The sequence below is a fragment of the Chiloscyllium plagiosum genome, unplaced genomic scaffold (genome assembly GCF_037043375.1).
Source record: "Chiloscyllium plagiosum isolate Xiang-an unplaced genomic scaffold, Cpla_swu_hap1 HiC_scaffold_2, whole genome shotgun sequence".
Taxonomy (NCBI): Eukaryota; Metazoa; Chordata; class Chondrichthyes; order Orectolobiformes; family Hemiscylliidae; genus Chiloscyllium; species Chiloscyllium plagiosum.
This window is the reverse complement of record NW_028270140.1, coordinates 139,617,167-139,632,365: the sequence shown is the minus strand read 5'-3', so window position 1 is coordinate 139,632,365 and position 15,199 is coordinate 139,617,167. Positions and strand designations below refer to the sequence as shown.

The window sequence follows — 15,199 nt, the reverse complement described above, 5'->3', positions numbered from 1 at the left end:
TGCAAGGAACAGAAGAGAAGGATATTTAACCATGGAGTGTTAGGCATGATGGGTGGGTTATGCTGATGGATATTTTCTGATCAATTATTTTTGTACGCTCATAGTTGTTTTTTCAACTAAGGAGATAGTCTGGACATTTCCAAATGCCATTAACTGAATTTTCATTTGGTCTAAATGACATTCAATATTCTGAGGGCAGTCACTAAGTACAATATGACTTTAGATGCAAAACTGCTCCAATGCACTTGGTCTCACTCTTCCAGAGCACTGATTTGACTGTCTCTGCATTGCAACTTTCCACATTCACTTAAACAAGCAGACAATACTTCAGCTTTAGATCTTGTCTGAAGGACACCACCTCAGGCAATACAGGGAGCTTGCAGTGTTCTGATGTGGGTCTTGAACCTTATAACCCAGAGGCAGAAAGTGCAACATGAAGACGAATGACTTCATTAGGTGCAGAGCTTGCTGTTTATTACGTACTGTCTACACTGCAATCCAGAATTAAAGAACATGTAAAGCCACCACTTGTGGTGTACATAATCTAGTCCCAGCTTGGGACAAACAGTACTGCGGACCCATTCCTCAGTCTGCCTTATCTTTTTTTCTCTCTACCCAGAAGAGTTATCATGCAGAACTGAGTGGTCTTCCTACCACCAAAATCACCATGATGTTTTTCTTTTTTTTAACCAGTAACCACCACGAATGGAAATATCTGTGCAGCCAATTGAACATTTACAAGCAAAGGCTTGTATGGCAGGCTCCTCAGTGGAGAAATACAAACCACCTGCATCAGTTCTTTAAAAATTTAACCTACTATTATAATCAACCTGCTCAGAAATGATTTGGAGATGCTGGTGTTAGACTGGGGTGTACAAAGTTAAAATCACACAACACCAGCTAGTGCTTCCAATTAAACTGTTGGACTATAACCTGGTATTGTGTGACTTTTAACTCTGTTCAGAGATGTTATTGCACACCTCTGAAGAAGGTGGGGCTTGAACCTCCTGGTACAGAGGCAGGGACACTTCCATTGCACCACAAGAGAGCTCCCTGGCTCTGCTTTATAAAGGGCTTAGGTGATGAGCTCCATGCCATTTCCTGTTATCAAGGAATCTCATAATCAACAAACCACACATGGTGATTAATTTCTGGTCCATTCCTGGGCCTTGTAGGGGATACAACACATGTAAATTCTCACAACCCCAGGACATCCCATACCTCAGAGTCAATTGAATAGCTCTGCATTCTGCACTCAGTGCTATAAACCAGAAAAATACTGCAAGCATGATGCCAAGTGTGCAGTGAGCTCAACGGCACACTCATTTGTTTTGGTGATTCTAGCTGGTGCTTAAGTATTGACAAAGAATACTGAAAGCATTCTACTCTTTTTCCTCAAATCATGACAGGATCATTTTTTTACATTCACCTGGTTGGCAAGATTAGGTCTCTGCTTAATTTCCTCATTCAGAAGCTGACACCACCGATAGTGCAGTACCACTCAGCTGAGCATCTTAATTCTCTGCTCAAGCGTCTGCAGTGGGATTCGAATCTCTGAGGCAGGATTACTACCACAACACCAAAGCTAACATCTATGAGCACAGTTTATAAGATTGCTCAAACCAAACATTCCTTGGAAGATCAATTTCATGGCGGTTTCTGAGGCACTGTCATGATCTAGCCATGAAATACCTTCTGTGCTTTGCATCAATTTAATGAACTTTTAAGTCATTTTAGGTAAATGGGACATTGGACTGCCATCAGCTGCAAGATAATATTGGATTCTGAAACTGGCTTGTTACACGTTACTTTGTTTGCATTCTAGGTGACCTACAAGTGAATTCCATGGAACAATTATAAACACATTTGCACAATCAAATCCAAAATTGACTTCCAGCAAATTTTCAGTGCGATGCTAAGAATAGCCCCAGAACAATGTGTGTCCCTCAATATTGTGACTCAACATCAGCGGAAAATGTCAAGACTAAAATTTGACCATCTATACTAACCTGGAGCAAAATCTTGTTTGGTGACGTTTGGAAAGGTTATCTCAATGGGAGCAAGAAGAAAGAGATTTCCATTCATGTTTCTCATGATAGACTCAAGATGGGGACTTTTATCTGACCACTCCCTGAATTAATTACGTTTGTCTCAGATGGGAACCATAAGAAACAAGGAGTGCGAGTGGGCAGTTCAGCCCCATGATCCTGCTTTTCCACTTAATATGGTCATCTCAATTTTCCTACCTTGTTTTAAAATTCATTCACAGGATGAAGGCTTGCTACTAGGCCAGCATTTATTGCCAATTCCTCATTTCCCAGGGGGCAGTTAAGAGCCAACCACATTACTGTGGGTCTGGAGTCACATGAAGACCAGACCAGGTAAGGATGACAGTTTCCTTCCCCAAAAGGACATTAATGAACCAGGTGGGCTTTCCCTGACAATCAACATTGGATTCATGGTCACCATTAGACTCTTAATTCCAGATTTTCCTTTTGCTATTAGTGAATTTTAATTTGAACTCTGTCATCTGGTGTGGTAGGATTTGAACCCAGATTCCTTAAACAGTATCAGGGTCTGTGGGTTAACAATGCAGCAATAATACCACTAGGCCATCACCTCCCCTACTCAATATAAATTTATTCATTGCCTACTGGACTCTGGAGCAGTGAGTTCCACAGGTTCACAACCTTTTCAGAGATGTCATTCCCCCTCATGCCCATTTCAAATCTGTCGCCACCCATCCCAAAACTATGACCTCTCATTCTAGATTGGCCCACAAGGGGAAACATCTTTTCTCTGTCTACTTTGTCAATCTCCTTCAGAATCTTCTTGAAAATATTACAGACCTGAAGCAGGAACCCAACCTTCCCTGATGCATATTCACATTTTTCTGATGGCTGCACAATCAGATGTGATGATAATTCTGCTCTGAGGAGGCTATTGCATGTAAAGATGCTGCATGCTTCTATTTTTATCAGATTTATATTTCTGAACACATATTGACTGTTTTTCCCAGATTTCACACCTCCTTACTAAACCTCAGCGATCACCCATTCCCGTTTGATTTTAAGTCCAACTCTCAACCTTCACTGTGATCTGCAATTCTCTCCCGATCTGCTATTTCTTTCCTGATTCACAAATCGCGTGATCGCTTAATCTTCCTGAAGACTCTGCAAACAATAACTCTTGAGTCTTTGATTCTGCCTGCCCGAATCACCCCATGACCAATTCCCTAATTACAATCAATCTTCTCCATAAGATCAACAATCCCAATGTCATCACAAGATCTTCAATTCTTCCTTAATCCCTGATATCCCCAACCTATGAACCTCCTAACTGTATCTTTAAAACCAAAACCTATCCATTCCTGAAGTTGTGGCCATGAGCCTCAGGATTTCCCAAGCAGCCTGACAGTCAGGTAAACTTGACAACTTGGCTTACTGTGAGGAATTTCTCAAAGAGATAATGGTTGGCCTAGAACTCCACAACCTTCAGGGAAATTAGCCTTTGGGCTTTTTGGCCAGCTATCTCATGAACTCTACATGCAAATCTTTCAGCGTCAATAGCAGGTCAAGCAACTGGCACTAATATAGATTAGATTATTTACAATGTGGAAACAGGCCCTTCGGCCCAACAAGTCCACACCGACCCTCCGAAGAGCAACCCATTCCCCTACATTTACCCCTTCACCTCACACTACGGGCAATTTAGCATGGCCAATTCACCTAACCTGCACATTTTTGGACTGTGGGAGGAAACCCACACAGACACAGGGAGAATGTGCAAACTCCACACAGACAGTTGCCTGAGGTGGGAATTGAACCTAGGTCTCTAGTGCTGTGAGGCAGCAGTGCTAACCACTGTGCCACTGTGCTGCCCAGAACTCTGAGCTCTGAAAAAAAGTCATATGAGATTTGAAACATTAGCTCTGTTACTATCCAGAGATCAAGAGGTGCTATGCAGACTCGCTGAGTTTCTCCAGTATTCCCAGAAATTAGTCCATAAATAGTTACTGACTGATTTCTTACTTTCACAGAATATTCTAGTGCACTGTGCTGATTCTGTCAATGAATACTGCACCTAGAGTGATTCACTTGCCTTTTCTCTGTAGCAGTGCACACTTTATCTTTACAGAATTTGCTCTTGCATGCCCCAGTCGAGCTTTGATGTGAAGGTGCCAGTGTTGGACCGGGGTGGATAAAGTTAAAAATCACACACCACCAGGTTATAGTCCAACAAGTTTATTTGGAAGTACGAGCTTTCAGAGCACTGCTCCTTTGTCAGGTAACTGGTGGAACAATTATGAGATGCAAAATGAGGCAGGCAGTTTGCGCACAAGGGATCACAAATAGCAAAGCGATAATTTATTTTGTGATGCTGACTCAGGGACCAATATTGATGAGGACATAGGGGAAAATTCCCCTCCCCTTCTTCAAAATAGGTCCAGTAGTTATCTGATGAAGGAGCTGTGCTCTGAAAACTCGTACTTCCAAATAAACCTGTTGGAGTATAACCTGGTGGTGTGTGATTTTTAACTTTGTCCAGTTGAGCTTGCCTCTGCCATAGTGTGAGAAAATGCATTCTTGAACTTAATCTTTTCATCCGAAAACCTACACTAGCATTTCCTTCAAATGTTAACTGCACTCTGATCAAACCTGAGCAAGCCTCTATGATCATTGAGAAATGCCAAATAAAAGGTGAAGATAATTCAGTGCTGAAAATGTGTTGCTGGAAAAGTGCAGCAGGTCAGGCAGCATCCAGGGAACAGGAGAATCGACGTTTCGGGCGTAAGCCCTTCTTCAGGAAACTGAAGAAGGGCTTATGCCCGAAACGTCGATTCTCCTGTTCCCTGGATGCTGCCTGACCTGCTGCGCTTTTCCAGCAACACATTTTCAGCTCTGATCTCCAGCATCTGCAGACCTCACTTTCTCCTCGAAGATAATTCAGAACCCTTTATACGGAAACTGCAATTAATTCAGAAATATATGTCTCAGACGGTGTGTAAAATGAATAATCGAGTAATTATACTAGGGGATATCAACTTTCCCCACATAAATTGGTATAGTCATTGTGTTAAGGGTTTGGAGGGGGGCTGATTTCTTGAAATGTCTCTGAGGAAGTGTTTTTGTACCAATATATAGGAGGTCCAACAAGGGACAGCACAGTACTGCATCTGGTTCTGGGGAAAAAAGCCACACAAGTGTTTGATGTGACATTGGGGAACATTTTAGCTAAAGTGACCACAATACAGTATGGTTCAAATTTCTTCTGGACAAGTAAAGAGATGGCCTGCAAAAGACGGTTTTGATTTGGGGAAGGCAGATTTGATTACAATCTAGCCACAGTAGATTACGAACAGCTCTTTGTAAGTAAGCCTACAGCAGAGCAATGGGAGGGGGGTGGGGGGGAGGAGGCATTCGAAAAGGAGCTGGGGAGAGTACAGGTACAACTTGCACCCTTTAGAGGGAAGTGTAGCATTAGTAAGTTCAGAGAATCCTGGATGTCTAGGACAATTCAGGAACAGATGACAGAGAAGAGAAAAGCTGTTAGGAGGCCGAAAGGGATCAATTCAGCATGGTCTTAGAGGAATATAGGAAGTGTGGGGGGAACTTAAGAAAGCTATTAGAAGAGCAAAAAGTGGAGATGAAAAAGGACTTGTGAACAGGATTAGAGAGAATCCTAACATATTTTATAAATACATTAAAGGAAGAGGTTAATCGGGAAAACGTAAGGCCCAATTGGACCAAGGTAACAGGCTGGAAGAACACAGCAAGCCAGGCAGTATCAGGAGGTGAAGTCAACGTTTTGGGTGTAACTCTTCTTCAGGACTGGGGGTAGGTGTGGGGGGAGCTGCATCTTAAGAGGGTGGCGGGGGCAGGGTGGTGAAGTGGGGATAGGTGAAGACAGGTGAAGGATATGACCTAGTTGGTCAATGGGAAGAATGAATCTGGTTGATAGCTGGAAAGAGTGGAAGGGCGGGGGAGGGACTGGGAAGGGAGTCAGGGGATGAGAAAGGAGGTTATTTGAAATTGGAGAACTCAATGTTGAGTCCTCTGGGCTGTAGGCTGCCCAGGCAGAAGATGAGGTGTTGTTCATAAAATTTGTGGTTTGGTTCATTGTGGCAATGGGAGGTCAAGATGGTTATGTTGGAAAGGGAGTGGGAAGGGAAATTAGAATGGGCAGTGACGGGAGGTCAGGTCGGCCCCTGCGAGCCTGGCTGAGATGCTCAGTGACTCATTCTCTAAGTTTACGTTTGGTCTCTCCGAGAAGACCACATAATCACTGGTGACAGTCTCCAGACGGATGTTTACTACAAACCCACAGACTCCCATAACTACCTGGACTACACCTCCTCCCACCCAGTATCCTGCAAGAACTCCATCCCATTTTCCCACTACCTCCGCCACCGCCGCATCTGCTCGGATGAGGAGACATTCCACTCCCAAGCATCCCAGATGTCCACCTATTTTGAGCAACGTGCTTTTCCTTCCTCTGTCATCCAGACAGCCCTCCACCACACCACCTCCATTCCCCATTCCACTGCTCTAAACCATCCTCCCAACGCAATAAAGTCAGAGACCCCTTGTCCTCACCTAACACCCCACCAGTCTCCGCATCTAACGTATCATCCTTAAACACTTCTGCCAACTCCAACTAGACCCCACCACCAAGAACATCTTCCCCTTCCCACCCCTCTCTGCCTTCCGTAAGAACCATTCCCTTTGACAGTCCTTGGTTTGTGCCACTCTCCCCACCAAACACCACCCCCCAACCCTCGAACCCCCAGATACCTTCCTCTCCAAACAGAAAAGATGCAAAACCTGTTGGTACACCACGCCTTCACGTCCATTCAGGGCCCCAAACAGTCCTTCCAGGTGAGACAGAGGTTCACCTGCCTCTCTTCCAACCTAGTTTACTGCATCAGGTGCTCCCGACGTGGTCCTCTCTACATCGGAGAGACTGAATGTAAACTTAGGGAACGGTTCACTGAGCATCTCAGCCTGGCCTGCAAGGGCCGACCTGACCTCCCAGTCACCGCTCATTTTAATTTCCCTTCCACTCCCTTTCTGACAATGACCACCCTTGGCCATCTCCATTGCCACAATGAACTAAACCACAAATTGGAGGAACAATACCTCACCTTCTGCCTGGGCAGCGTACAGCCCAGAGGACTCGACATTAAGTTCTCCATTTCAAATAACCTCCATTCCTTTCTCAACTGCCTTTCCAGCCCCTCCCTCTCTCTTGCACTCCTTCCAGCCACCAACCAGGTCATACCCTATGCCTGTCATCACCTATCCCCACTTCACCACCATTTGCTGCTCCCCCTCCACCCAACCCCAGTCCTGAAGAAGAGCTACATACAAAACGTCAACTTCTCCACATCCTGATGCTGCCTGGCTTGCTGTGTTCTTCCAGACTCCTGCCTGTTTACTTGGATTCCATTTTTTTTGTCTCTAACCAATTGGATCAAGGGGCAACCCATGTGCGAAGCCACAGTTTATTGAAAGGGTGTTAAATGAATACTCTTCTTCGGACTTCACTCTGAAAAAGGAGAACAGAGGTATGGAATTCAGAAAAAGGGACAGTGAGGAACTTACACAGTTTGACATGGGAAGTGGACAGGTATTGGAGGGCTCTGTCAGGCTTGAAAACTGACAAATCCCCTGACCCGGATGAACTGCATCTCAGAATGCTGTGGGAGGTGAGGCAGGAAATTGCAGGGCATCTGACAGGAATGTTGAATTCCTCTTTGGCCATGGGGAAGTGCCAGAGGACGGCTTAGGTGGTTCAACTTTTTAAGAAGGTTGTTCGAGAAGAATCAGGAAATTACAGACCAGACTCTCACATCAACGGTAGGGAAACTACTAGGGAAAATTCTGAAGGAGTGAATTAATATTCATTTGGAAAGGCATGGGTTAATTATGGATAGACAGCATGGCTTTGTCAGAGGGAGGTCAAGTTCAACAAATTAGTTAGAATCTTTTGGAAATGCAATCAAGTGTCTGGATGAGGGAAGTTGATGTAGTTAATATGGATTTAACAAAGGCTTTGACAAGGACCCATATAGAATACTGATTGAGAGGGATAAAACACAGGGAATTCAGGGAAACCTGGTAAAATGGATCAGAAACTGGCTGAGTAATAGAACAAAAGTGTAGAGGTAAAAAGTTGTTTGAGTGACTGAAGGCTGGTGTCTAGTTTGCGTACCACAAGGATCAGTATTGGCACCATTATTGTTTGTTATATACATAAATATTTTAGATGATAATATGGGGGGACTCTTAAGCAAGTTTGTAGATGACACCAAGATTGGTGGAGTGGGTAATAGTGAAGAAAATGGTTGTAGGTTACAGGGGGATACAGATGGGTTGGTCAGATGGCAGAACAGTGGCAGATAGTACTTAACCCTGATGAGTGAGAGGTGATGCACTTTGAAAGATGAAAGAAGGAAGCATTTAATGAATGTGAATTCACCAGCTATCTCAGAGAAACAGAGGGATCTTGAGGTAATTATTCACAGATCCCTGAAGTCAAAAGAACACATGAATTGTATAATTAAGGCAACAAATGGGACATTTGCTTTCATCAGTTATGGCATAGAGTATAAGAACAAGAAGGCAATGTTGGAGTTGTACACAGTGTTGGTTAGGCCACAGCTGCAGTACTGTGAGTAGTTCTGGTCACCACACTACAGCAAGGATGTGAAAGCACTGCATGGGGTACACAGGAGGTTCACCAGGATGATACCTAGAATGGAGAAATTGAGCTATAAAGAGAGACTACATCGGCTTGGATTGTTTTCTTTAGAGCAGAGAGACCTGAGGGGGAACATGATGAGGTGTATAAGGTTATGAGGGGTATGGACAGGGTGAATAGAGAGCAGCTGTTCCCCTTGGTTGAAGGGGCAATCATGAAGGGGCATGGTTTAGGGTAAGGGGGCAGGAGATTCAGAGGGGATTTGGTAAAAAGCCTTTTGCACTCTGTTGGTGGTGGGAATCAGGAAAGCACTCCCTAGGAAGGTCATGGAGTCAGGAAATCTCACAATCTTTAAAAAGTATTTGTCTGAGCACTTCAAATATCACAACATTCAAGGTTATTGGACAACTGCAGGAAATTAGGATTAGTGTTGTTTTAGTGGTAGTTATGTAGGTGCAGACTCGATGGGCTGAAGGGCCTTTTCTGCGCTCTATAAATCTATGAATCTATAACTCTCTCTGTGAATCCTAACAAGCAACTCGATGTAAGCATGTTAATTAGATTAGATTAGATTACTTACAGTGTGGAAACAGGCCCTTCGGCCCAACAAGTCCACACCGACCCGCCGAAGCGTAACCCACCCATACCCCTACATTTACCCCTTTTAACCTAACACTACGGGCAATTTAGCATGGCCAATTCACCTGACCCGCACATCTTTGTGACTGTGGGAGGAAACCGGAGCACCCGGAGGAAACCCACGCAGACACGGGGAGAATGTGCAAACTCCACACAGTCAGTCACCTGAGTCAGGAATTGAACCCGGGTCTCTGGCGCTGTGAGGCAGCAGCGCTAACCACTGTGCCACCGTGCCGCCCACAATGAAAGATATTTAGGCATTACAAATTGACTGGAAAAAATACATTTTGCTCCAGGGTTAGCAGTTAACACTGCATAAGTTTATGTCCAGCTGATTTAGAAATTAAAATTCAGTTTAAAAAAAAGAAACAAAATTTTGTGGTTTGAAGACCCATTCAGGGACATTATTTATTGAATGTGGGCATCACTGATCAGGTCAGTTTTTACTATCCATAGCCAATTAGCCTTGAATGGAATGGCTTGCTCAGCCATTGAAGAGGCCTTTTAAGAATCAACCACACTACACTGTGTCTTGAACTATTTGTAGACCAGAGCAGATAAGGATGGCAGATTTGGGTTGGAGGATTTGAGCTATAGGGAGAGGTTGAATAGGCTAGGGCTGTATGCCCTGGAGCGTCAGAGGCTGAGGGGTGACCTTATAGAGGTTTATAAAATCATGAGGGGCATGGATAGGATAAATAGACAAAATCTTTTCCCTGGGGTGGAGGAGTCCAGAACTAGAGGGTTTAGGGTGAGAGGGGAAAGATAGAAAAGAGACCTAAGGGGCAATTTGTTTCACACAGAGGATGGGTACATTATGGAATGAGCTGCCAGAGAAAATGGTGGAGGCTGGTACAATTTCAACATTTAAGAGGCATCTGGATGGGTATATGAATAGGAAGGGTTTGGAGGTATATGGGCTGGGTGCTGGCAGGTGGGACTAGATTGGGTTGGGATATCTGGTTGGCATGGACGGGTTGGACCGAAGGGTCTGTTTCCCTGCTGTACATCTCTACGACTCTACTGAACAAGATGGGACTTTCACATCAAATCATAATCAACATTTTGAAAGTAGCTTTTAATTCTAGATTTGTTTCATGAACTGAGTTCCACAAGCTAACTTGTGAACTCATATCACCACAACATTTGCCCAGGCTTCAAGATTACTAGTCCAGTTGCAGTTATCACTACTCCACCATCACCCCATTGAAGACCTCATTCTGATACTTCTATGCAGTATTGAAGGAGCGCTGCACTATTGGAAATGCCATGTTTGGTATGAAACTTAAAACTGGCATCGAGAAAAAGGTATTCATGTATTTTACGTAAGGCTGTGAACTGGATCTGGCTGAGTGAGGAGTCTAGACCAGTCGGGTCAGACAATAAGTGCCAGCTGCTGCAGTGATGCCCAAAACATTGAAAATTCAGCCCATGGCCTTTGGAAAAAAGTTGGCAAAATTTTATTCATGGCAATTTGTGCATAGGCCTGTGGCAATACAGGGTATCACAGTATGTTTCACCACAACTAATTTCATTTCTGACACTTCTGCAACAACAAGCAACCCTCACTAAATGTGGGCTTCTGATCTTTGTTGAGCTGAAACAATGGTGGACATGTCCTGTCTCTTTGCAAATTACAAGGTCCTGAGTATGAATATGTTTGGTCTCTCGCAAACATAAGTGAGCCACATAGGTATGATTGATAGATAATCTTAAATTGGTTGATCATGTAATTCTCAGCATAGTCAGGATTGTTTAGTAAGTAGAACCCATTTACAGATTTAAATCTAATGTTGGATACAATTCTCTGAGTTTTATAAGCACTGGCTGGTTGCTTAGGGACAGTAACCTGACTGTTGTGAAAAAAATGAAAGGACACGCTATTTGATACAGCCAGTATCCTCTTCCCATGCACTATAAATTGTGTTTCCCTTTTAGACTCGGTAACCTGATGAGTGGAAGATGAAAAGCTTTGAAAGTATGTTTCTTTCTTGAGCAATATTGTTTGGTATCTTCAAAATAATTCTTTTATTCAGATATTCAGTATGGAACCTGGGCAGCAGTTGAGACTTGATGAAATTGAATCTTCTGTGGTTTGCCCTTTGGTATTCACTGGACAATGAATGGTGGCTCAGTCGTTTGCACTGCTGCCTCACAATCTGTGTGGAGTTTGCACATTCTCCTCATGTCTGCATGGGTTTTCTCTGGGTGCTCCAGTTTCCTCCCATAGTTAAAAGATGCGCAGGTTAGGGCGGGTTGGTCATGCTAAATTGCCCATAGTGATCAGGATATGCAGGCGAGGTGGGTTAGCCATGGGAAGTGAGGGGTAACAGGTATAGGGTTGCGCGGGGAGTTGGGGTGGGGGGGGGAGAGTGAATCTGTGTGGAGGGTCAGTGTAGACTAGATGGACTGAATGGCCTGCTTCCATGCTGTAGGGATTCTATGATCACATTCATTGTATTTCAAAGCTTAGGTATGATCAGTACATCATTCAAATAGAATGTACTTCAAGCAGTACAGTTAAAACACAGAATATTTATGCTCATCATAATGGAGAAGTAACATGTGCACAAAAAAAGTGCTATGATTATAAATGTATTGACTCATGTCAGTCTACTGCTTCCTTTAACCTATATTTTGTCTCTCATTTTCATCATTTTAGATTTTTGACTTTGTTCCTGTTCTCCACTCCCACAGACATGAAGGGATTACCATACATGCGAACAAGATCACTTCTAATCCTTTCACTTCTGTGCTTGCCATCTGGCATAATGTTTTCCTGTCAGAAGATGTTACGCTGGATAAGTAACACATAAGACGACCTTAATTTTGATTTTGGAAAAGAAATCTCCGCACAGGTAAACAGCATTTGCTATCCGTTGTGGTGTCTCCTCAATATAGAGAAGAGCAAATGCATATTGGGTAATTATTTTACAGGATATCCTCGCTGATTCTGCATTTATGACCCACAAGTGCTAATCACTAGCTATTTCAATTCTCCACTCTGTCCTCAGACTCCTGGAATATTCATAGAATCATAGAGCTGTACAGCACGGAAACAGACCCTTTGGTCAAACCCATCCATGCTGACTAGATATCTGAAATCAATCTAATCCCATTTGCCAGCACCCGGCCCATATCCCTCCAAACCCTTCCTGTTCATATACCCATCCAGATGCCTTTTAAATGTTGCAATTGCACTAGCCTCCACTTCCTCTGGCAGCTCATTCAATACATGCACCACCCTCTGCATGAAAAAGTTGTCCCAAGATCTCACTTTAAACCTATGCCATCTAGCTTTGGATTTCCCCAAAGTCCAAGGAAAAGATGATGGCTACTCACCCTATCCATGCCCCTCATGACTGTATAAACCTCTAAAGTCACCCTTCAACCTCTGACGTTTCAGAGAAAACAGCTCCAGCCTATTTACATAGACATAGAACATAACAGCACAGTGCAGGCCCTTTGACCCTCGATGTTGTCCCCCCCTGTCATACTAATCTGAACCTACACTATTCCATGTACGTCCATTTGCCTGTCCAATGACGACTTAAATGCACTTAAACTTGGTGAATCTACTACCGTTACAGGCAAAGCATTCTACACCCTTACTACTCTCTGAGCCTCTCCCTATAGCTCAAACCCTCCAAACCTGGCAACATCCTTGTAAATCTTTTCTGCACTCTTTCAAGTTTCACAACACCTTTCTGATAGCAAGGAGACCAGAATTGAACACAATATTCCAATGTCCTCATTCCAGGGAATTTTTATTCTAATGAATTTCTGTTGAATCTTGAGGAACAGAACCTCTTGTTTCTTCACAGTGTCACTATTGAGATCAACAAATTAAGGTCATAGTTCTCGCTCTAATATTTTTGGATAGCAGTTGCTGCTAATGGTTCCCACTTTACCTTGATTCACCTTTTGTTTCTTCACATATGAACGTATCAATTCGGATCATGAGTACGCAACTTGGACCCTCAAGATTGCTTTGTCAGTTACTAGGATAGTGGCTAATCTGATTACTCCACATTCCCACCAACCCCCAAGCACCTTGCATCCCAATACATATCAAGAATTTATCCATCTCCGCTTAAAAATTATTCAATTATTCAATTGCTTATTTTGCAGCAGAGAGTTTCAAAGTTTCAAAAAACTTCTGGGAGAACAAAATGTTTCTTTGACTCTGCTTTAAATGGGCAACTCCTTATTTTGAAACAGCAACTCCTAATTTATGTTCTTCCAAAAGCAAAAACAGCCTTTCATGTGAACTCTGTCATGACCTCTCTGGATCTTATATGTTTCAATCAATTTGCTTCTTATTTGAAACATATAGGAGGACCCCAAGGGGACATGACCGGATAGATGCAGAAAGGATGATGTAGTGGGAGAATCTAGAATAGAGAGTCAGAGTTTAAAAATAAGCGGGTACCCATTTAAAAAAGAGATGGGGAATTTAAATTCTCCCAATTGGTTTTAAGTCTTTGGAATTTGTTTCCCCAAATGGCAATGGATGTAAAATTTCTAAATAGTTTTAAGGCAGACATAGTTAGATTTCTGTCAAGAGTTAAAGCAGGCAGCACGTGAGGAGCAGGAGAATCGAACGTTTCGGGCAAGAGCCCTTAACCTGCTGTGCTTTTCCAGCGCCACACTCTCGACTCTGATCTCCAGCACCTGCAGTCCTCACTTTGACCTTGGAGATAGATTCTTGATTATCAAGGCGCTCGCCATATGAGGAGCAGCCGAGGACTCTGGGTCTGTACTCGATGGAGTTTAGAAGAATGGGGGGAGGATCTGATTAAAACTTACAGAATACTGAGAGACCTGCATATGGTGGAGGTGGAGAAGATGTTTCCACTAGTAGGTGAGACTAGGACCCGAGGACACCATCTCAGAGTGAAGGATGTCCCTTGAGAATTGAAAAGGAATTTCTTCAGTCAGAGAGTGGATTAATCTGTGGAACTCATTGCCGCTGAGGGCAGCGGAACAGTGCAATCTTGGGATGTTGGTCTCCAAATCCCTGAAGGTTGATAGATTAATTAAGAAGGCGTACAGGGTGCTTGTCTCTATCAGTCGTAACATAGATTATCAGAGCAGGGAAGTCATGTTGCCCAGAGCTTTGATTCAGCTGCAAATTGGAATATTGTCTGCAGTTCAGGAAGGATGTGATTGCACTGCGGGGACTGCAAGGGAAATTAAAGGGGATGTTGTCTGGGATGGGGGATTTCAGCTATGAAGGAAGGCTGGATAAACCTGGGTTGTTTATTTTACAGCAGAGAATGCTGAGAGGAAACCTAACAGAAGTGTCTAAGATTATGAGGAACATGGACAGGGAGAATAGAAAGCAATTCTTCCTCTTAGTTGAAGGGTCAATAATGTTAAAGTGAAAGTCAGAGGTTTACAGGGCATTTGAGGATTTTATTTTCACCCAGATGATGGTGCAGGTCTGGAACGCACTGCCTGGGAAGATAGATGAGGCCAGAAATGTGATAACCTTTAAAAAGTACTTGGATGTGCCACTTGAAGTGTCATAACATTCAAGGCCATGGGCCTAACAGAGAAGCAAGGCTAGTGAAAGTAGTAGTATATTTATGGTGGTACAGACTAGATGGACTAAAGGGTCTCCTGTATATTGTATGATTCTATAACTCAATGAAAGAAATTTATCCCGCAGCCTCCAAACCTTTTGAATCACCCTACCACCAATCATGCTTTGCAGAAGGGTTGAACCAGGATGGTGAGGATGCACTGAGTTGACATCAGTTCTGGTCTGTAGGATAATCTACTGTGCACTGTCATCTTATCTTCTGCATACTACCGATGGAAAAGCAACAGTCCAGTTGCTGCCATGGTAAAA

The 15,199-nt window shown here is 43.4% G+C and overlaps 1 protein-coding gene and 1 long non-coding RNA gene across 3 annotated transcripts in view; one reads left to right on the top strand and one right to left on the bottom strand.

Moving 5' to 3' along the window:
• Positions 1-15,199, bottom strand: part of glra3 (glycine receptor, alpha 3) — a 223,113-nt gene that overhangs the window by 116,724 nt on the left and 91,190 nt on the right. The gene's annotated exons all lie outside the window — the stretch shown is intronic.
• The window catches only part of LOC148152002 (uncharacterized), a 333,843-nt gene that overhangs the window by 317,220 nt on the left and 1,424 nt on the right, over positions 1-15,199 (top strand). The window contains exon 3 of the long non-coding RNA XR_015751022.1: positions 12,040-12,200. This is a non-coding gene — a long non-coding RNA (uncharacterized LOC148152002). The remainder of the gene's footprint in view (positions 1-12,039; positions 12,201-15,199) is intronic.